The 24,998-nt window shown below is 36.1% G+C and overlaps 1 pseudogene; it reads right to left on the bottom strand.

Annotated features, from left to right (window-relative positions):
- LOC132488043 (protein tyrosine phosphatase type IVA 3-like) overlaps positions 1 to 19,140 on the bottom strand; it is a 67,940-nt pseudogene extending 48,800 nt beyond the window's left edge.
- Between the last annotated feature and the right edge of the window lie 5,858 nt (positions 19,141 to 24,998).

Here is a 24,998-nt window from a genome sequence, read left to right as displayed (position 1 = left end):
GTAAAGACAAACTTTTATTAAATTCTGACATGTTTTCATTCTCATTTAATAGGAAAGAAGATATGCCATAGGTTGAGCAGCAATAAAAACAGCATTCTTCAGGGAGTATGTTAAAGTCATTAACGCAGGACTTCATCCTGGCTTCTTTCGGCAGGACCAGCATCAAGGGACAGTTTCTGTTGAGTCTCACCTGAAATTTATTATTTACCAAGTTGTTTAAGATCTGAAAAATGGTGGGGCTGAGTGTCTCAGTGCTTTCTTCAGCTTCAGGGGGCCTATCTTCTGAGGCTGGTCCTTTCCCCAGGGTTCTGTCTCAGGCATGTAATTTAAGAAGACTGCCATATTATTTTGGAGGTTAAGCTGAGAGCTTCCTTGGGTAATTGAGGTCACCTTCATGTGGGCAGGAGTTGGTTTGAGGTAATTCCATTTTTTTTAATCTTTCTTTTTCCTTTTCTCTGAAGATGTCTTCAGAGATGGCAGTGAAAAAGGACAGACTGCTCTATTTTTTTAGCTGTGGTATGTACATGAATGTTCAGGTTTTAAATTCTTTGCACAATGTATGCTATGCATAATTCTTTACATGTATAAAATAGTTCATTACAAACCTTTTAAATACTGTTTTCAAAATGTTTTTTAAAAGTGATATATTCTCAGAAATTAGACTCTTCCTTTACTCTATTCCCCGTGCTTTTCTCTGATTTTGGCACTTGTGAGGAGAGAAGCAAAATTAAAGTCTTCTAAAAATCAACTCTTTCAAAGGCTAAGGATTATGGACTGGAGAGCTGGGTTGTAGCCAGTTAATTACCTTTAACAACTTAGAACTTAAAAGGGCATTTTATTTAATTTTTTTGTGTTTTCTCTCTCTCCCTTTTTTTTTTTTTTTTTTTTGCATTTTACCTGTGTTGTAGGATTTTTAAGGCTTACTTTTAAAATGTTGCAGAGCTGTCGTGCTGCAGAAACTGGATATAAAGCAGCATAAGAAGACTTAACATTTAGAGTGAACTTGACTGAAATCAGATGGGAAAACATTTGGGTCTTCCTCCCTGCCACCCAACCCCCAACCATGCCTGCTAGGACATTATCTCCTTAAATTAAAGTAACCTTCCAAAAATCACAATTTACACAATGGCTTTCTTATCATTTCTTTTAGAAGTGAAGAAATAAGAGAATGACCATGAAAAGCATTTATCTGGAAAAGGAGAGAAGATGTGTGAGAGGGAATAAAAAGGGAAAAGCCAAAAAATGTAGGAGTGTCTGTGCCAATAACCACTTTAGAATGCCTTTGCTAATGTCTGAAGGCTTCTGAGCTAGGGAAGGGATGATCCCAGTGAATAAGATACGTGTCATAAAAGGAGAAGAATGAGGCATGTTCCTTTCCTATTCACTGGATATATGCGATTAGGATGATGATGGTGATGATGATTTTTGTAACATAAGGAAGAGAAAGCCAAGGAGAATGGTTTTGGCTTAGTGTGTGGAGGGTATACAGTGGTCTTTCAGAGAATAAGACCAGTCCTCTGCTAAGAAAGTCTCAAAACAGGGCTATTAGCTTCTTTTCAAAATCACAATAACCATCCCGAATAAATGCTTGGTAATGCCATGCTGTCCTACTATGTTGTTCTGATCAACTCACTGTTCCACTCTCAACAGTAACACCATTCTCTATTCTTTTCAGAATTGTATACCATCTCTCCAGCTTTTTCCTCATTCTTGACAGATAGCCTCAGTTCATACATCACTTGGAAAACTGAAGCTATCAGATGGAAACTTCGCCAGCTCACTGCCTCCAAACCAACAAACCTATGTACATCTGTCCTCATCATCTCTTACTTTTATTTTTTCCTATTTCATCAGATGAGTCCCTTTTCCTATCTAAATCCACTTCTTCCACTGGTGCTTTAGATGTGACCCTCTCTGCCCTTCTCAGGAACTTCACTCCACTATCCCTTGTCTCTTTTGTAGTGATCCTTCTGCTGGTTACATAAAACGTGCTCAGGTCTCACAGTTAAACCTTCCTTCAATCACAAATCCTCCTCCTATTGCCTCACTGATCTTCTCCCCTTCACAGGGGAGAAGATCAGAAAATATGTACAGAAAATATGTACATATTTTCTGTCTCACTTTCTTATTTTATACTTATTCCCCAATCCATCCTCCTATCAATTCACCAAAGCAGTTCCTTCAAACGTCACGGATGACCTCTATCTTCCTCAAAAGGCCAGTTTAATGAATTGCTTATTGTATCTGATTTGGTAGGAGTATTTGACACAGTTGATTGCTCTCTCCTTCTTGAAACTTCTTTTGATTTTAATCATTCCACATTCTCCTAGATTTCCTTCTTTCTTTCACATGCTCCCTTTGTAGTTTCTTTTGCAGGCTTGTCCTCCTTCACTCAGGCATCAAATGTTGTAGTTCCTCAAGCATGGGTTCTTGGCTGCATTCTCATTTCACTCTATGGAGTCTCCTTAGGCAATTTCTCCCAACCCATGATTCCAAATGCTCCCCTTACATGAATGGCTCCCAAAGTATATCTTTGGCTCTGGACCATATATATCTAACATCTACTAATGTCTCTTATCGGATGTTGCATAGGTACTTCAAATTCAAAGTACTCAGGATGGAAGTCAATTGATTCTCCTCCACCCCAAATCTAATAAGACCTTTTCTACTATTCTTTGTACTAATGAAAGTCTCCACAAATCATCCAAGTGAAAATCAGAAATCTGGAGGGCATTTGTAATATTGCTCTCCCCCTCATTTGCTATCATCCACTGATTTCTAAAACTTGTCCAGCTTAATCTCCCAACTAACTCTCAGTCCATTCCACTTGGCTCTATCCACTGTCCCCTAGTCCCGGACATCATCCTCTCTTGCTGGGACTATTATAGAACCTACTAACTAGTAATTCAGTTTTTATTCTGACAGCCTTCCCCATCACAATTCATTCTCTGAATTACAGCAGGTGTGATCTTTTCAAAACAGAAATGAAAAATCATGATGCATCCATTATCTTTTAAAACATTTCAAGGGCTGTCCATTGATCTCAGGACAAAGACTTCAATCTTCAGCAAGGTCAAAATGATCTAATGGTATAGATATTAAATACCTCTCCACCCTGTGCCAGTTTTTCTTTATATCTTTTCTCCAACAACTGCGGTCTTTCTCAGTTTCTCAATGAACCATGTTCTCTCCTGCTCTAGAACTTTAATATATTTTGTTCAATACTTCTCCCCACTAGCCCTCACCTCATTAATCCTTATCCATCCTCAAATCTCACCTTTAGTCACCTATCTGGTCACTTAATACTACCATGGTCTCAATCAGGTTCCATGTAATTCACTGCCATAGAATAATGTCCTTTCCTTTGGACAATCTAAATTTGTAATTATTTATTAGCAAGATTTTATTATTAATCTCTCTCCCTTTCCCAGAAAGCTCCATGAAAGCATGGATCGAGCTTCTTTTTTGCTCACAGTCATGTCTCCATCACTGAATCAAGTGCACAGTGAATAGAAGCATTTAACAGTTTTTAAATAAATAAAATTCTGAATAAGATCATCATTATCTTCTTGTCCCCATGTTAATGTTAAATCCATGGTGATATGAGGGAAAAGGAAATAGGTAGGATACTAGAGAAGTTAAAGTAATACTGAACTTATAACTTCTTTGTGAAAATTTTCTGCGCTGAGCTTGGGCTGAGATCAATGGTCTCCGACTCCTCTGCATTGTGCAGGGAACCTAAGTATCTGTGACCTCCAGGGGGATAACTTACAGCACAGTCACTTCCTCATGCAATTCCCTCACTGGATCTTTGGTAGCCTATTTCACAGAATTCAGATACCTCATCCTGGATTGTAGGAGTTTTGGGGAACGTGAGTTTATGTACCTCACTAAAGAGAAGCCCTCCATTTTGAACACTCCTAATCTTTGTTCACTTTGCCTCATATGCTGTCCTTTCCACTGTGCTTCACTCTGTCCCGTGAATCAGTTGCCTTCTGGTATAATTAATTCCAGGGAGGCCAGGCTTGGTGAGGCCTTTCATTTTAAGTTATTCCTTGCAATTGGGCTTCTCTGTAGCCCACTTAGCATGAAACTGGGGGCGGTGCGGGGAGACAAGAAATATATAAATTTAAAAAATTAATGTCAGTATATTTTTCTGTACAGATTTGTATTTTTGTATAACCCTATACATGTATTGCTCTGTAAATGTGCTATGTTGCTGTTTCATGCACTTTATTTGTACAATATAGCAGGTTTCTGTAACATACACCCTACCTTACAGCAAGTACACATAAATATTGATAGACATCTTTGAAAAACTTTATCACTTTGTGCAACAGACTTAGGTTTCTCTGAAGACAAAGCATCCCTGAAGCCAAGTTTTTTTTGTTTTAAAGCTTTGTACTCAATAGTAATGTAGGTAGTATATGTCATTACATTGTATAACCAGAGACAGGCTTGAAAGGATGAATTCACTAAGTGAGTCAGTGGAGAGCCCAGAAATTTTGCCTTCTACAAAATTAGTTGATCCTTCTCTTCTCACTTTTAAGTGGGAGAGATGACTATAAACATCTGAAAGCTTGTTAATGTATTATTCATGAAAGGATCCTAAAAAGTGTTGTTGGTGCATGCTTTTGAGTCTGAAGGTACATGTACTTACATCTAAGAAAGAAAGCAGTGAACAGAAATCCTGTCAACAAGTACAAGGAAATATGTCATTATCAATTTGAAGATTCACTTTTTCTGGAAGGTTGTAAATATATCTTTTTAAAACTGCTGATCCAATAATGCATTGGTTATAAACCATTTTTACTTAATCCTAAATTCAAGTATTCAGGATGATTGCAAAATAATGTAAAAATAAAAGTGTTATTTTATTCAGTTATTTCTCATTGTATTATATATATGCATTGAATTAAAAGAATTATAAATGTCTATACATAAATAAATTATTTTAGCTACATATATGAATTTGTGCCCTTCTAGTAAAACTCATCTGAAACTCTGAATTTTTAAAAATGGGCAAACAGAAATTGATTTTTTGGTCAAATTTATAAAAAGGTATTGTTCTGAACCCATGGCATTATGCTTATGGAAATAAAAATTCTTACCTAGTGGTACAAAAATATGGAAGTGAGTATGAATGGTTTATGGTACCTTCCTACCTTCCCTACTCTAGCTCCTCTGTATGGGCTGCCATGTTGCACAAGTCTCCCCTTGAGGTGTACAATGCAGTAATATTGCCTCCCACTTTAATATTTCCCCATGTTACAGAAAGGTCTTCCCTGACAGGTGTTCTAACAATCCCCTCAGAACTTAGCTCTTCTTTTGTAATGTAGTTTCATTGTATAATAAAGCTTGATGAATAGTATTTCCTCCAATAACTAATATTAAATGTTCAAATGTAAAAACTTAGTTTAAAGAATATTACAATGAAAACCATATACATAACCCTTAGATTCTATATTTGACATTATACACTGTAATTTATTTATTACATACCAATCCACCTACTTATCTGTCTGCCCACACATAAGTCCATCTAATTTTTGATATGTTTCCAAGTAAGTGACACATCAGTGCAGGTATCCCATAGTACTTCAACGTGCTCACACTAACCTAAGTCCATCTTCTTTCACATTTCTTTTTCTTTTGAGATAAAATTTACATACAAGGAAATGAATACTTTTAAGTGTATTATTCTATAAGTTTTGTAAACAGGGTTTATCTAACTGCTATCCCTTTAAAGATATATTATAGAATATCCTAGAAAGCTTCGTCCTGCCCTTTCTCAGTCCATCCCGTTTCCTAGAGGCAAGTTCTGTTCTTATATATATATTTTAACAGTGATTAGTTTTTCTTGTTCTAGAATTTCATATAAATGAAATCGTACAATCTATACTCTTTTGTGTAATGCCTCTTTACTCAATGTTTTTGACATTCACTGATATTTTGGCATAAGACAATAGTTTGTTCCTTTTACTGTTAAGTATTATCCAACCGAATGTCTATATTACAGTTTGTTTATCCATATCCTATTGATGAACACCTGTACTCTTTTCAGTTTTTGGCTATACAATAAAATACAAATAATATTTCTAGACAGGTTTTTTCTTTCAGCCATTCTAGTTGATATGTAGTCATGTTTCATTGTGATTTTAGTGTTCACTTTCCTGATGTAAATTAATGACACTGAGCATTTTTTTACATGCATACTTTTTTGAAGAGTTTGTTAAAACCTTTGCCAATTTTTTCTTATGTTTTTAGTATTGCATTGTAGAAGTTCTTTATCTTGAATACCAGGATATTTTCGGATATATGTTTCACAAATATATTCTCTCAGTCTGTGACTTGTCTGTATATTTTCTTAATGATGAACTTTGGTGATCAGAGGTTTTAAATTTTGCAAAGTCCAATTTATTATTTTTTATTGTGCTTTAGTATCATGTCTACAAACTCTTTGATGTAGCCTTGGTCACAAAGGTATTCTCCTATGGTTTCTTCTAAAAAATGTGTAATTCTACATTTGATCTATGATCCATTTTTAGTTAATTTTTGTATAAGGCATGATATTTAGATTGAGATTCACTGTTTTGCATATGGATGAGCAATTATTCCAACACCATATGTTGAAAAGACCATCATTTCTACATTTAATTTCCTTTGTAACTTAAAAAACACCCCCAATTATCCGTATGTGTAAGGGTCTATTTCTGGACCATGATCTCAGTATCTTTCCCTTCATCAATATACCCATGGGGGGATATTGTAGGTTTATGGTAAGTTTTTAAAATTAAGCAGTATGATTCCTCCAACTCTGTCCTCTTTCAAAATTGTTTTAGCTATTCTAATATCTTTGCCCTTCCATTTAAATGTTCGAATCAGCTTATTTATAGGTAGCACAAATTCTGCTGGGACTTTGATTGAGCTTGTATTAAGTCTATAGTTAATTTAGGGAGAACTGTTTATTTACATTGTTGATTATTCCAACCTATGAACTCAGTACTTGTCACCATTTATTTTAGTCTACTTTCAGTTTTCAACATATAGATCTTGTACTTGTTTTGTTAGATTTATATGTAAGTATTATATATCTTAAGGGTACTATTTCAAATGGTATTGTGTTTTTAATTTTAGTTAACAATTTTTCATTACTAATGTATAGAAATATGATTGATTTTTTGTGTGTATTGACCTTGCATCCTTTGACCTTGCTAAATCTTTTATAAATTCCAGATTATTTGTAGACTGTGATATTTTAAATTTCTTAACATGTGCAAATTGGAAAAGTGTTTATTTCTTTTTTAATACTATATATGCATTTTATTTCCATAACTTGACTTATTGCACTGGTTAGGACCTCTGATACCATGCTGAATAGAAATGGTGAGAGTAGTCATTCTGCATTGTTCCTGATCTTATGGGGAAAGCGTTCAGTCTTCCACCTTTAAGTAGGATGACAGGTGTAGGATTTTTGTTCATGTTTTTTATCAGTTTGAAGAAGTTCCTCTCTCTTCTTGTTTTATTGAGAGTTTTTATCATAAATGGGGATTCAAGTATTTCTCTGCATCTGATATGATCATGAGTGTTTCCTTCCTTAGTCTATAAGATGTAGAGTACATTGACTGATTTTTTTCCCAGCTTTATTGAGATATAATCATCAAATAACATCATATGAATTTGAGGTGTACAATGTAATGATTTGATACCTCTATATTGCAAAATGTTTACCACAATAAGGTAAACATTAAAAATTAGTAAATGTAAAAAATTAGTCAACACAGCCTTGACCTCACGTCTTTGGGTTGTTATTAAATGGTGAAACATTTAAGATCGACACGTATAGCAACTTTCAAGTGTAGAATATAGTATTGTTAACTATAGTCACCATGCTGTACATTAGATCCCTGGATCTTATTTCTCTTGTAGCTGAAAGTCTATACACTTTGATCAACGTCTCCCCATTACCCACAACCCAGACCCTGGCAACCATCAATCTACTCTCTGTTTTCATGAATTTGATGTCTTTAGATTCTACATATAAGTGAGATCATACATTATTTGTCTTCCTCTGGCATTTCACTTAGCATAAGGCACAATGGCAGGATTTATTTTTATGGCTGAATATTCCATTGTGTATATATACCATATCTTCTTTATCCATTAATCCATAGGAGACACTTAGGTTTTTTCCATATCTTGGCTATTACAAATAACACTTCAATGAACATAAGAATGCAGATATCTCTTTGAAATCCTGATTGCATTTTCTTTGCATATATACACAAAAGTGGGATTGCTGGATCCTACTGTAGTTCTGTTTGTAATTTATGAGGAACATCTTACTGTTTTCCAGAGTGGCTTCACCAGTTTACATTCCCACCAACACTGCATGAGAATTCCTTTTCTCCACACCCTCACCAACACTTGTTATCTCTTGTCTCTTTAATAATAGTCAGTCTAACGGGTATAAGGTGATATCTCACTGTGGTTTTGATTTGCATTTCCCTGAGGATTAGCAATGTTGAACATCTTTTTATGTTCCTGTTGACCATTTGTGTGGCCAGTATGTTGTCTTTGGGAAAATGCCTTCTGTCCATTTTTAAATCAGATATTTTTTAAACTACTGAGTTATATAAATTCCTTACATATTTTGGATATTAGTAACCCCTATCAGATAGATAGTTTGCAAATATTTTCTTCCATTCTGTAGGTTGATTTTTTGTTTTTGTTTGGTTTTTTATTTGTTTGTTTGTTTGTTTTTGCTGTGCAGAAGCTTTTTTAGTTTGATGTAGCCCAACTTATTTCTTTTTGTTTTTGTTGCTTGTTCTTTTGAGGTTAAATCCCAAAAAAAAAAATTTGCCTAGACCAATATGAAGGATATTTTCTCCTATGTTTCCTTCTAGGAATTTTGCAGTGCAGGTCTTATATTTAAATCTTTAATCCATTTCAATTTAATTTTTGTTAGTGGTGTAAGATTGTCATCCAAATTTATTCTTCTGCATGTGATTACCTAGTTTTAGCCAAACCAGTTATTGAAGAGACTATCCTTGCCCCATTGTATATTCTTGGTTCCCTTGGCAAATATTAGTAGGGTGTATATGTGAGGGTCTATTTTGGGGCTCTAAGTTCTGTTACATTGGTCTATGTATCTGGTTTTTTGTCAATACCATACTGTTTTGATGACTATAGCTTTGTAATATACTTTTAAATCAGGAAATAGGATGCCTCCAGCTTTGTTCTTTCTCAAGAGTGCTTTGTCAATTTGTGGTCTTTGGTGATTCCACATGAATTTTTTGATTGTTTTTTCTATTTCTGTAAAAATGTTATTGGAATTTTCATAGGGATTGCATTGAATATATGTATGGCTTTGAGTAGTATGAACATTATAACAATATTAACTCTTCTGATCCATGAACATGGGCTATCTTTCTGTTTATTTGTGTCTTCAGTTTCTTTCATCAATATCTTATAATTTTCAGTGTATAAATCTTTCACTTCCTTGATTACATTTATTCCTAAATAGTTTATTATTTTTGATGTCATTGTAAATGAGATTTTAAAATTTCTTTTTCAAATGGTTCATCATTAGTTTATAGAAATGCAGCTGATTTTTGTATATTGATCTGGTATCCTACAACTTCACTGAATTCATTGATTAGTTCTAACAATTTTTTGGTGGAGTTTAGGCTTTTTCTATGTACAAGATCATGTCACCAGCAGACTATTTTACCTCTTTCTTTGCAATTTGGATGTCTTTTTTCTTGCCTAATTACTCTGGCTAGGATTTACAGTACTATGTTTAATATAGTTTGGCAGTATTTTATTGAGAATTATTATATCTATATTCATCAAGAATACGGGCCTATAGTTTTCTTTTCTTTCAATATCACTATCTAGCATTGATATCAGGGTAATGTTGGCCTCATAAAATAAGTTTGGAAGTACTCTCTCCTCTTCAATATTTTGGATGAGTTTGAGTAAGATTGGCATTAATTCTTTTTTTAAATGTTTGGTAGAATTCACTATCTAGTCCTGGGCTTTTATTTGCTGGGAAGTTTTTGATTACTGATTCAATATCTTTACCAATTACTGATCTGTTTAGATATTTTATTTCTTTATTATTTCATATGGATAAGTTATATGTTTTCTAGGAATTTATCCATTTCTTCTAGGTTATCCAGTTTGTTGGCCTATAATTGTTCATAGTAATTTCTTATGACCTTTTGCATTTTTGTAATATCAGTTGTAATGTCTCCCCTTTCATTCCTAATTTTGGGTCCTCACTGTCTTTTTTGAAAAGTATAGCTAAAGGTTTGTCAATTTTGTTTCTCTTTTCAAAAACCAACTTTTAATTTTATTGAGTTTTTAATATTTTTTCTATTCTCTAGTTTACTTATTTCTTCTCTGATCTATGTTATCTCCTTTCTTCTAACTTTGGACTTAGTTTTTTCTTCTTTTTAGTTCCATAAGGCATAATGTTAGGTTGTTTATTTGAGATTTTTTTAATGTGCTCATTTATCACTGTCAGCTTCCCTCTTACCACTGCTTTTGCTGTTTCCCATAAGCTTCGATATTTTGTGTTTGCATTTTTGTTTCAAGATATTTTTTGATTTCCCTTTTGAGTTCATCTTTGACAATTTGGTTGTTCAGGATTGTATTGTTTAATTTCCACATACTTGTGAATTTTCCAGTTTTCCTCCTGTTATTGATTTCTAGTTTCATGCTTTTGTGTTTGGAAAAGGCCTTGAAATGATTTCAGTCTTCTTAAATTTTAAGGGTATTTTTAATTCTTCTCTCAGTTCTTTCAGTTTTTATGTATATTACATAAATACATGTGCTATACATATTTCAAAGATCTTTATTTTGTGCATGATCATTCAGGATTGTTTTGTCTTCTTGGTGAATGGCCATGTTTAGCCCTGATAATTTTGTTTGCCCTGAAGTCCACTAATCTGATGTTCATAAAACCAATGAAGATTTCTTTTGATTAGTACTTACAGGTTATATTTTTATAATGCTTTTTTAGAAAACCCATCTATAGCATTATATTTAAAGATGGGTTTCATGATTGGCAAGGCTCTGTCCCACAGTCTCTGAAAACCCCATTGGTGTGAGGGTGGGGTCCGACTCCTTTTGTAGAACTTGCCTATAATACATCTGGTAGTCCAAAGGGTACTCTTCTGTAGGTCAGTCCTCTTCTCAGCCCTTGGCTAGGGTATGGGCTTTCCTTGAGGCTAATTTTGTCTGCATTGATTGTTGTTTTTGAGTTGCAAACTGCTTTAGTTACCAGGAGACAAATATATGCTTACCCTAGGAAACTCACTGAAACATTATCCATTGAGTCTCAAGGTTGCAGCCAATTTGACTTCCTTTTCTCACTTTCAAAGACTTGTGATAGTTTTTTTATTTCTTTCAGGGTTTTAGTTTTAAATTGCTGAATGAATAGGGTGCACTGTTGTTAATTTATCTTGTCTAACACTGGGTGCCCAGTCTTTTTTATTTCCGTATGAGTCAATTTTTTCTGTTCTTTCACGTTTAGTTTTTTTTTTTTAAGGTGGATACTAAAGTTTATGATGGATACATTGTAGAGATTCTGAATTTAGTTATCTTTGTCTCCAGATTAATTCTTATTCTACCCAACAATTAACTCAACTAGGTCAAACTCCAAATTCAGGTTTCTTGTTTATATCAGCAGTTGAAATCTCTGATCAGTTCTTCCACCTTCAAGTTACTGTAGACACTGGTGTCTCCTCTGCAATTGCACAGTTTCTTGATTAGCCAAAGATTTCAGTGATTTCACATTTTACATGCAGATTTTGGGGCTTCCATCTGTGTGACCTCCTCCTTCCTAGATTCTCTGCCCCTTAATTTTTGTTCTAGCAGTCTCAAACGTTGTCTTCTGATACATAAAGCTAGTAAAGTTCAAGTTTTCTGACACCCTGAACAGTTTTCTGATGTCTTGAGCCATGGGAAGATTGGGGTATGAATCAGACAAAAAAGTTTTAAATTTACAAATATTGCCAGGATCTTATCTTTCCTGTCTCTCAAAGGAAGATTCCCGTCCAGTTTCCGCCTGATTTTGATCACTATCCAGTGCCTTCATAGAGTTGGGTGATGTTATATGTTTGAGCTCGATTTTATATCTGGTATCTCTTTCTGCTGTATCTGCTAGAGGTTTAATCTCAGCATTCCACATTGCTGTTACTGGAATCTGTAAGCCCCCTTCACCATTTTTTGTGGATATCACATGTTATAATAGTGAAGGCCAAGGAAGCTGTCATTCATGCTATGGATCTGCCTCTTATTTTATGCTTAGTCTTGTTAACAAGAAATACAACCCTATCCCCCTTTTTAAAATTGTTGTTTAGTTCCAGCACTTGAACCAATTAGATTATGTGCCACAATCTCACCCTTGAGGGAGTTATTTACAGACGGAGGCAGCCAGCAGTCCCCAGGGGTGCTGAGATTCCCTCTTCAGGTCAAGAGGGGCCAGCACTTAAGTCAGAGGTTTACAAGTGAAAGAGCACTGGTGTATCTGGACAGAGCATACCGTTTTTGCCTCAAAAAAGTGTGAAAGAGTGTTTCCTTTAGGGTATCTGCATAGAATCATGACCCCTATAAGAAAACTCCAGATATCTCCTGATAATATTTCTTTATCAAGTCAAATTAAGTTATCCACATTCAAAACGTCCATTATAGCTACTGGCTTCCTGTTCTCTTTGTGGGGGTGGGGGGAATACACATACTCATCAGTGTTAGTAAAATGGGAGAGCATGAAAGAGAAAATTATAATGGCTTGATACTCATACTGTGATATATGGGCCAGCATCATTAGCATCATCTGGAAACCTTTTAGAATGCAGAATACCAGGTCTTATGAATACACTGAATCAGAATGCTCAGTTTAGCAAGATCCCCAGGTGATTCACATGCACTTTAAAGTCTGAGAAACACTAAGCTAAAATATAGGCTGCCTAGAGAAGAGCTTCTTAAACTATTTGTGAATATTTTTAATTTTTTGTTTGTATGTGGTCTACATCCATTGTAGACCAATATAACTTAGCATACAATAAAAATGTATTAATATTAAAATGAAATAAATACAATATAAAATCCTGATCTTTATTAGATTCAATAGACATAGAATCACCTTTCAAAAGTATAATCAGAACATACAATTTAAAAAAATGAAAATAATTATAAAAGTTATATTTGTTCACTGAGTGTCTTTTAGATTATTCATATTCACATATAACATAATAAACGTCTTCTGTTGACTTTGTAATTCAATACTCTTCCTTTCAAATTATTATTTTTGTGTGAATTTATTTGTAATTGTTTGTTTGAAAATTCCAATTAGGTTTTAATGGTTTCATTGTTTCATTAGACAGTATATCTCTGCAAATAATACTCTGTGGTTTTCTCACTTCATCATCAAATGTGTTTACAAAACAAAATTAAATATAACTTGCATGAATTTTTTTTGTATTTTTTTCAGAATCACTTCCATTTTTATCATTTGTTTCATTACTATTGCCATGTTAGGAAAAAGGGTGTCTTTGCTTGACAAAGAGTATGATGAAGCTTGTTTAGCCACATGTAAGTTATATTTTAAAATAAATAATTCAAAATTGGCTTCCTTAAATTTGTTAGGAGTTATAAATATTAAATTTAGAAAAAAAATTTTTTGATTGATCAAAAGTATAAAATATTGTTATAAAAATAAAAGCTTATATTTTCTTATATACTGAAATCTTTTGAAATAGCGATGACAGACACCTTAAAACATCACATCTCACTATATTGTCTTATAAGGCATAGTAGTAGGCACCTCTCACCATATGAAAATCATACCATGAATTCAACAGCTGAACTGGTCTAATCTTATTCAAAAAGGCAAATCCATTTATCATGCCTTTGGATGTCACAGTAATGTCAAATTACTATAAAAAATATAAATGCTTACACTCACTTATAGTACTTATCTTTTTGCAGATCTGCAACAGAGTTGGTGGCCTTTATCAATTCACAGACCATATGTTGAGCAGCATTGGTCTAGACTACTGAGATTGAAGACTAAGTAATCCAGTGCACCAAGAATGTGAGCATTTCCCATTTTCAAATCGACTATTTCTTTCATGCAACAATGCTGAATAATAGCATAAGTCAGGCAATGTGGATAAAGCAACTTCGTGATTCATGTCTTATATCTAACTAACTAAAGTCTACTTGAGAAATGACAGGTAGCTGGTACCTAAATGGTTCTGAGACATATTGATTGGATTTGCACATTAAATTTAGATCAAAATTCCCCTCTTCCTAAGTTGCTCATCTACTACAACCAGGTCCTTTACCAAAACCTCACTTGCTATGGTTATATAGTGCCTTCTGTCCTACAACAATATTTGGCTTGTACTTGTGGCTTCTTCAATTTTCATTTTATTTCATTATAGAGACTAGATATTCCCTCTCCATTGTACCTTGTTAATAACAAATTTGTGTTAAAAAGATCTATATGTATTTGCATTTTTACTCTGTTCTTAGATAAAGCCGGTTTTTCTTAATTTTTTTTAATTTATGTGTTTATTGCTAAACACTGGCACCTTCTTCAATGCTTTATTTTAACCACCATCAACATCATCATAACAAGATGGATAATTTTATGACCTTAGAGCATAGTCTGGTCAGGCATAATTTGGAGATATTATGGGTTGGTTCCAGACCACCACAATAATGAATATCTCAATAAAGTGAGCCGCACGAATTTTTTAGTTTTTCAGTGCATATAAATGTTATGCCTACACTATACTATAGTCTGTTAAGTGTTCAATAGCACTCTGTCTTAAAAAACAATGTACAAACTTAATCAAAAAGTAATTTACTGCTAAAAAATGTTAACCATCATCTGAGCCTTCAGTGAGTCATAATTTTTTGCTGGTGGAGGATCTTGCCTCAACATTGATGGTTACTGACAGATCAGGGTGTTGGCTGTTGGTTGCTGAAGGTTGGGGTGGCTTTGGTAATTTCTTAAAATAAGACACCAATGAAGTTTACCACATCCATTGACTCTTCCTTTCAGGAATAATTTCTCTGTAGCATTGCAATGATATTTGATAGCATTTTACCCATAGCAGATCTTCTTTCAAAATCAAAGTCAAATCCTCTCAGACTCTGCCACTGCTTTACCAATTTATGTGTATTCTAAATCCTTTGTTGTCATTTCAGGTCTTCACAGTATCTTCACCAGGAGTAGATTCCATTTCAATAAACCACTTTCTTTGCTCATCCATAAGAAGCAACTTCTCATCTATTCAAGTTTTATCATGAGACTGCAGCAATTCAGTCACATCTTCAGGCTCCACTTCTAATTCTAGCTCTCTTGCTATTTCCACCACATCTGCAATGACTTCCTCCACTGAAGTCTTTGAACCCCTCAAAGTCATCCATAAGGGTTGGAATCAACTTCTTCCAAACTCCTGCTAACGTTGATATTTAGACTCTTTCTATGAATTAGGAATATTCTTAAAGACATCTAAAATGGTGAATACTTTCTAGAAGGTTTTCAATATATTTTGCCATATCCATCAGAGCAATAACTATCTTTAGCAGCTATAGCCTTACAAAATGTATTTCTTTCTTTTTTTTTTTTTTTTTTTTTGCAGTACGTGGGCTTCTCACTGTTGTGGCCTCTCCTGTTGCGGAGCACAGGCTTCAGACGCGCAGGCTCAGTGGTCATGGCTCACGGGCCCAGCTGCTCCGCGGCATGTGGGATCCTCCCAAACCAGGGCACGAACCCACGTCCCCTGCACTGGCAGGCAGACTCTCAACCAGTGCACCACCAGGGAAGCCCCAAAATGTATTTCTTAAAGAATAAGACTTAAAAGTCAAACTTACTCCTTGATCCAAGGGCTGCAGAATGGATGTTTTGTTAGCAGGCATGAAAACAACATTAGTTTCTTTGTATATCTGCATCAGAGCTCTTGGGTGACCAGGTGGATTGTCAGTGACCAGTAATATTTTAAGACAGATATTTCTTTCTGAGAAGTGGGTCTCCACAGTGGGCTTAAACTATTCAGTAAACCACGTTGCAAACAGACATGCTATCATTCAGGCTTTGCTGTTCTTATAAAACACAGGAAGAGTAGATTTAGCATAATTCTTAAGGACCCCAGGATTTTCTGAATGGTAAGTGAGCACTGGCTTCAACTTCAAGTCAGCAGCTGCATTAGCCTCTAACAAGAGAGGCATCCTGTCCTTTGAAGCTTTGAAGCCAGGCACTGACTTCTCTCTAGCTTTCAAAGTCCTAGGTGGCATCTTCTTCTAATAGAAGGCTGTTCCGTCTGCATTGGATATCTATTGTTTACTGTGGCTACCTTCATTAATGATCTTAGCTAGATCTCCTGGATAACTTGCTGCAGTTTCTACTTCAGCACTTGCTGCTTCACATTGCACTTTTACATTATAAGGTGACTTCTTTCCTTAAGCCTCATGAACCAACCTCTGCTAGCTTCAAACTTCTCTTCTGCAGCTTCCTCACCTCTCTCCCTTCATAGAATTGAAAAGAGTTAGGGCTTTGTTCTGGATATTAGGCTTTGGTTTAAGGGAATACTGCAGCTGGTTTGATCTTCTATCCAGAGCACTAAATCTTTCTCCACATTAGCAATAAGGCTGTTTTCTTTCTTTCTTATCATTCATGTGTTCACTGGAATAGCATTTTTCATTTCCTTCAAGAACTTTTCCTTTTCCTTCACAACTTGGCTAACAGTTTGGCACAAGAGGACTTGCTTTAGGCCTACCTTTCAACCTCCCTTTTTTTTTTTTGACATGCCTTCCTCACTAATCTTAATCACTTGTAGGTTTGATTTAAAGTGAGAGACATGTGACTCTTCCTTTCACTTGAATACTTAGAAGCCATTGTAGAATTATTAATTGGCCTAATTTAAATATTGTTGTGTCTCAGAAAACAGGGAGGCCCAAGGAGAGGGAAAGAGATGGGGGAATTGCCAGTGGAGGGAGTAGTCAGAGTACACACAGCATTTATCAATAAAGTTTACCATCTCATATGGCTGCAATTCATGGCACCCCAAAACAATTACAGTAGTAACATCAAAGATCATTGATCACAATAACAAATATAATGGCTAAAGAGGGAGGGGATATGGGGATATATGTATACATATAGCTGATTCACTTTGTTGTACAGCAGAAACTAACAGAACATTGCAAAGCAATTACACTCCAATAAAGATATTTAAAAAAATAGTTTTGAAGGAGTTAGAAATATTGTGAGTATTACCAAAGAGACAAAAGTGAGCAAGTGCTGTTGGAAAAATGGCACTGTTAGACTTGCTTGACACAGGGCTGCCACAAAACTTCAATTTAAAAAAAAGTCACATCTATGAAGCACAATAAAACTAGCTATGCCTGTAATCGTTGGAAGACAGTTCCATTAAGTGAGGACTGATGGTAGAGAAGGGGATAATCCTAAATGTTCACCACCTAAAAATCCACCTTAAGACAGATCTCACCGTTGCCTAATCACCATCACAGATATTGGGGAACTCTATTTCCTTATTCACTAGGGTATTGTCTACTGGTTATTTCTAAGCCTTCAAAATCTTTCAATTGACCAAATAACAAAACATTCCCTGAAGCATTCAGAATGCTGGAGCCATGCCACGTTCCTTGGAGAAATGGGAATGGCCTCTCTTTCCCTACTATATATCACACATTGTGACATGGATTCCAAATAACAGTATCTATAACACCCAGTCTCAAAGGATACCTAGTAAAAGAAATAGTTGCCTTCTGTAATGATTAAGGTGGGCATTAGGGGGCTGAATCCTGAAACAAAGAAATAAAACAGTATGAAAATTAATAGATTGGAAGTAATACCATTATGATAGTTAGGGTCCAGATAAAAAGTAATGGGGTCTGGGCTTCCCTGGTGGCGCAGTGGTTGGGAGTCCACCTGCCGATGCAGGGGACACAGGTTCATGCCCCAGTCTGGGGGGATCCCACATGCCGCGGAGCAGCTGGGCCCGTAGGCCATGGCTGCTGAGCCTGCGCATCCAGAGCCTGTGCTCCACAATGGGAGAGGCCACAACAGTGAGATGCCTGCGTACAGCCAAAAAAAAAAAAAAAAAAAATTAATGGGGTCTGAATTAATGAAATGGGACAAGAAAGGACAGACCGGTTTTGAGGAACGTTACAGAGACTGACTGGACAGGGGATGCTAGGGAATGTGGGGATTTCAGAGAGATAATGATGTGGAAAGAAGAGTACATTTATACAATTTTGAATAAATAATATTTGAAGTGCCAGTGGGATTCAAGTGGCAGCTTTCAAGTAGAGATCTGTATGATAAAAACAACCCCAAAGATTTCAAATAATAGCAAGTATTTAGATAAAATTACAGGAAAATTGTTGTAAAAACAGCAATTCTAAGTAATGACTAAATGAAGAGTCAAGAAATAAATGGGTGTTTTTTATCGTGCCCAAAGGACACTGAATTACACAAAATATAGCTTAAATAAGTACTACAGGGGGATTCTGATCAAGGTGGCAGAGTAAGAGGGCATGGAGCTCGCCTCTGCCCATGAACGTATCAAAAATACATCTACGTGTAGAACAATTCTCACCGAAAACTAACTGGAAACTGGAAGAAGGACTTCTATAAAACCAAAGCTTTAAGAAAGATCCGCAGGTAATTGAGTTAGAAGAGGAGAAAAGCAATCCATTTGGGACCTGTGCCCCTGGGAGGGGACTCAGAGAAAAAGGGAGATTATACGGGTGGACACATAACCTGAGGAATGAGCATTTCAAGCCGCAGGTTGAGTGCTGCAGACCTGGGGTCCCATGTGGGAGAGACAAGCCTCCTTGGCTGGTTGGAGGACCACTGGGACTAACAGAAGGGCTGTAAGAAGCCTGGACTGGCGCTTGCTGGTTTGCTCCCAGGCAGGGCAGAGGGAAGTCTATGCTTGCGGCTGCAGGGTTTCCCGCAACTGACTCACTGAGTGTCACAGGCTGCGCCAAGCAAACACTCCAGCTCCGCTCACTGTAGGCCACAGTGCAGCACTGGATCTCGGTAGCCATGCCCATGGGACTGGCTTGACTGTGGGTCAAAGACTTGACCATGGGATGCCCTGTCCTGGGGCAGAGGCTGGGTGGGCGGCTGTAGCCATTGTTGATGCTTATTCAAGCAGCGCCTCGGAAGCAGCCCAGACCTCTGACAGCGCCCCTCCACCACAGCTCACCCATCCCCAGTACATGCTGAGAGCTCACATGGGCCCTACCTGCCCCGCGGGGCAGTTCCACGACCGGGCAGAGGTGGCAGAAGCTGAGGGCAGTGATGGGCTGTGAGGGACAAAGGTGACTTGCACCTGAGGCTGCCCGGGCCGGGCATTGGACCTCAGCCTGTGACTGACTTGAGCCGAAGCCTGCACAGGCCCCAGTGCTTTAGCACTTCCCACCCGGTCAGGGAGAGGGCAAAACAGACACTTAGAGGGAACAAAACCTGTTCGGGCCTGACCCTTAGGGCTTCTGCTCCAGCAATTTGGGATTAGGCCTCCCCATCAATAGGGTGGTGACGGCCCAGAGCGGAGGGGAAGTCCTGCCTCACACCTGGCGTCAGCTCTAGCCCCTCCATCTCCAACCCCACCCCTTACCAGGGTGATAGCTGCCAGCACACCCTGAGGAAAGACTTACTTTCTCCCCTGAATCCCTTAAACATCTTTGTCTTTAATTCTTTGAACCTATTTGTTATCATAGCTGCTTTAAAGTCTTTGCCTGATTAATCCAACATCTGAGTCACTGTGGGTCAGTTCCTATAGACTACTTTTTATTCTATTGACTCTAAGTCATAGTTTTCTATTTCTTAAATGTCTACTAATATTTTCTTTTGTACTTGACATTGTAAATGATACATTTTTAGAAACTCTGAAGTCTGTTATCTTCCCCTGGAAAGTGATTATTGTTCTAATTCAATGTTCAGTTCCTGGATGAACATCATGAACTTGTGTACTCTGTTTTACATTTTGTTGGTGGGGATCTCTAAGAAGCTTACTACATTTCCCAAGCCCTTGTAACTTGATAGGACTCTATTTAAACACTGTCTCCCCCTGTATATGTGGCCAGGGCAGGGTTTTAGCCTTTATTAGGGCAGATCTAGAGTAGATCCTTTTTGTTGTTGTTGTTTGTTTTTAAGATGGGGGTTTCTGATGTCTCAGCTGAATGTCCACCATGTTAGAAGAATGTTTACAAGTTTTCTACACTCTGGCTGAGCTCAATTCCATACCAGCTGTAATCCAGTAAGCCCCATGCTGTCTTGCCCCGCCCATGCACAGTTCACCCCACTGCCAAGAACCCACTGGGAAACCCTCTACACAATTGCCTAGTCTCCAATGTCTTTCCCCACATATTCCAATGACTTAAGTTGCCAGGAGGTCTTGATATCTGTCTCCTAAATTCAGCATGACTTCCATGCTGTACTCTGGCTCAGTGTGCTGTGGTCAGAATATGATGTCCAGGTAGGTAGCTGCTCTGATTATAGATCTCACCTTCAGTTTCTCAGCTCTCATGGATTGCACTTTTGTATTGCCTGTTGTACAGTGCCCAAATGCTATTGCTTCATATATTTTGTTCAGTTTTATGACTATTTACAAGAAGAGGACTAGTCTAGTAGAGATTTTTCATTATAACCATTTAGATTTGGTGATGGGATTGATTCATATTTCTAGGTCAGTGCTATCTAAGAGAACTTTATGCAATGATGGAAAAGTTTTACACCCCTGCTACCCAATAAAGGAGCTACTAGCCACATACGGTTACCGAGCACTTAAAATGTGAAGTAAGTCAGAAAGAGAAAGACAAATAGCATATGCTAACACATATATATGGAATTTAAGAAAAAAAAATCTCATGAAGAACCTGGGGGTAAGACAGGAATAAAGACACAGACCTACTAGAGAATGGACTTGAGGATATGGGGAGCGGGAAGGGTAAGCTGTGACAAAGCGAGAGAGTGGCATGGACATATATACACTACCAAACGTAAAATAGATGGCTAGTGGGAAGCAGCTGCATAGTACAGGGAGATCAGCTTGGTGCTTTGTGGCCACCTAGAGGGGTGGGATAGGGAGGGTGGGAGGGAGGGAGGCGTGGGAGGGAAGAGATATGGGAACATATGTATATGTATAACTGATTCACTTTGTTATAAAGCAGAAGCTAACACACCATCGTAAAGCAATTATTCTCCAATAAAGATGTATAAAAAAAATGTGGCTAGCGACACTGAAGAACTGAACCTTTAAGTATTACTTAAATTTAAATAATCACACAAGGGTAGTAGCTATCATATTGGACAATGCAGTTCTAAGTAATAGGGATAAAAGCACATAACTCAAGCCAGAATAACTGCCTTATTTGAGTACCTCATCTTGATATTGTTATTTGAGTCAGTTTTCTAGCTAGCTTTGTTTTTTTCTTACTTATAGTTTGTTTGGTTCTCAGAAAATTGCTCACCCCAGTCATCATGACTCATTTTTTCTTTGATATGTGTGTTTTTCTGATAGTTCTGTTTCTGCATTGCATCTCACATGATGCCAGTCTTGACTCCCACTCTTCTTTTCCCTGATTTAGCCTGTTTCCTTGACATTTGTCCAGAGTTTTGCTCAAAAAAATTTTAGTGTAAGTACTAGGTCTCTAATAAATAGAAACTGTGTTCTAACCATACTGAAAACCACAATAGCACTGTATGCTGTGCCTCATCATGAGTTTGTCTCTCTATTTTTATATTTTGACTCTAAGACCAAACTGGAGATTTGCATTTAGGAGAGGGTCAGAATTTAGAGAAACATTGTTTGGAATTTTCTGGATTTATCAAGAAATATAGATAATCAGACCAAAGTCTGTTTTCCTCATATTGGTCTAAATTTATGCCATTAGAATATTATGTTAAAATTAGATCATTTTTATTCCTAGCTATTTTTTGAAATCAGAATTCAGTGTGGAAGTAAAATCAGAGCTAAGCATAAATCTACTTGGCCAACCTAAAGACAGGGGTGTTTGTCTCTTAGATTTCAACATCTACCTACTGGAATGTAACAGAAATATAAATACATAAAATCTATACATTAAAATGAACAGGTTATGGGAGAATTAGATGTGTCTATCTGAAAAAAATAAAATGATTGCAAACTTCTTATGGTTGCTAGCTCTTGATGTTTTGCTTTCAAAATTGTGTTGTGTGAGTGGGTGTGAGAGAGAGAGATGTATAGGGGAAACATGATTGCTTAACTAACTATTTGATCACCTAAAAGAAATACAAATTTGCCACTTACATGGACTATGGACCATCTATATTTTTTGCATTTATATTATGATAATTGTATGTCATTAAATGTGTGCTATATTTGTCTAATCATTTTATTTTATTATAATGCTAATTATGACTCATATTCTTATACTTCATAGTTTATTGCTTTGTAACATAGTACTTAATGCCTTTACAAGTTAAAAACACTAAAGAAAGATAACATGGTTAACTAATGCATTTCAATTGCCAGTATATTTGTTACTGTGGAAATACACTGATAAAATACATCTATAAATAAAAATGCTGATGAGAATAAAAATAATTAATAGTTATTATTATCTAAAACATAGGACTGAAAGGAACCATGAAATAGTATTTCCCAGTTTCCATTATGAAAGCAGAGCCAGTTATTTTGTTAAAAAAAAAAAGTCACCGTCTTTTGTTCATGACATGCTCCTTATAATCAAACCCATTGGCTTAAATTTATGTTCATTTTTTCTTACTCTGTAATCAGTGAAGAAATGTAATATAAAACAATTGCTATCCAGATAAAATTCTGTTCTTATTAAAACCATAGAAAATTAGTAGTATTTTGTTTGACATGTTCTTATATTGTATTACACCATTTGACTAAACATCTCAATGTTTCAACTACACAGCATGCACTTCATAGATAAAGATTCCATATACCTTTTCTCTTCTTGTCCTCCATAACACCTAGTTTGGCGTTTTATATAGAAGCACTCTAGTTATTTGAAATGACACAGACATGCCCCCTCACATATCCAAAGGTGGAAATATGGACCTATCTCTCTAACAGCCTGAAATCACTATGGGCCCTCCCACCCTATGCTCTATCTCTCTGTGGATTTGAACTTAAGTTTCTTATGCTTCTTAACCTGACTATTCCCAAGTGGAGATCCTGGATTACTTCAGACTCCTCTATTGTGATTAGTCAGCACAATATGCACTAACTATGAAATACCTGAGATAGTAAAAGATGTTGGTTAGCTCCGATGGGTTGGTCAGCCAATTTTCAGTCTTTCCAATGGTGACTTGAGGAAGTGATTTATGCTTTCAGGTTTTTGCTTCAGAAGAAAATAAATATTTATTTAATTTATAAACTTAACTTGCTGACATAGTGATAGTCTTATTTGATTTTGTTTAACATAACTTGTCAGGGAAGGGAGATGAGAGGGATTGAGGACAAGGAAAATATGAGGAAATTCAGGGTAGAGAGATGAAGTTTTGTAGAAAAGACTGAAAAGAGGGACATTGGCCAGAAGCCAGATTTCTTGCAGAGGAAGCTAGCATCCTAGGCTGTGGCTTGAAGAGATTACTCCCAGCAACTACCTGGTTTACAGCTTCTCTCTTTGCAGATCATGTCTTTCAACTTCCCTTCTCCAAGGAATTAAAGTTGTTTTTTTGTTTTTTTAAAAAAGCACGTTTCTTTTAATTTACAACATTCCAAATAACTGTGTCCATGTTTCAAGGATAATCGTAAAGACTGTTGCTTCCTCACAAACCTATAATCAACCTGACATATATTTGGCAATGATGCCAGATATTCCATTGTTTGGTTAGAAAGGCAATTTAGAACATCTTTTAAAATAAAAATAACTCCATAATTGGGATCAATAGAAATAAGAGAGTACATGACTGCCACTCTTTCTAGAATAGCTCAGCACTAGTCTTGAATATCCCAAAGAGAAAGAGAATAACATTTTTAGTATTCAACCATATTATTTTCACAATGGTGGTGACAAAACTCTTGAATAAAGTCACCATTTTAACGTTGTTTATCATTTAAAACCCTTAACTTATAAACAAACTTGTGCAAAATAACATCGTGTATACTGGAAACCAGTGGTAACGAGATCTGACAAAAACACAAGAATGCCCTGAACAGTAATTTGAAAGAAAAACATGTTGACTGCAAATATCTTGGATATACAAAATGCTAGATGATAATGTTGATTATCTGAGACATTTTGATGACTTAAGCTCATTACTATGATTCATAAAAAGTAACTGTCAGTCATACTTAACATAATAAACATTCTTATACCAATTACCCTAAAGAAACAAAGCCTGTTCTACTGTATTAGCTTGTGTCTACAGTAGCTCAACTTATTTGATTTAGTGTAAACATCGGCCTGGTGTTAACCATTCATCAGTGTTTTGTTTATGTAATTTAATTTTATGCAAAGCAAACTTTCCATGCTCAATAATTTGGTCCCGACAATCAAATTCATTTATTGTATCTCTTGTCAACCTTCAAACAATTATTTATGAACGTACTGACTCTAATTTTATAATTGTATCATATACAAGCAAAATTTTCAGTTCTGCTGTTCAATTTTACTTGTAAAAACTTACTCCTAAAAGTACAGGCAATTAAATAAAGGTTAATCTGAACTTCTGATTCATGATGTAGCAATGCTGGTCAAGATAAGGACCTCTAGCTTCTTTTCCTTTGTCTTAAATGGATTCTAATACTTTCCTGGTGTTAATTAAATATTGAAAGACTTCTCTTTTCTAACCAGGACAATGGAATTAGAAACAGTTCAAAGCATGCACAGCTAGGAAATATAGCATAAGCATGGTTTTAAGGAGAAAACTTTATTATTCATAATACCTTGCAATGTGTTATCCTTTCTTTACCAAAATGATGCTTTGG

Source organism: Mesoplodon densirostris, chromosome 4 (genome assembly GCF_025265405.1).
Source record: "Mesoplodon densirostris isolate mMesDen1 chromosome 4, mMesDen1 primary haplotype, whole genome shotgun sequence".
Classification (NCBI taxonomy): Eukaryota; Metazoa; Chordata; class Mammalia; order Artiodactyla; family Ziphiidae; genus Mesoplodon; species Mesoplodon densirostris.
Note: the sequence above shows the minus strand (reverse complement) of the source record. Positions and strands in the feature narration are given on the sequence as shown.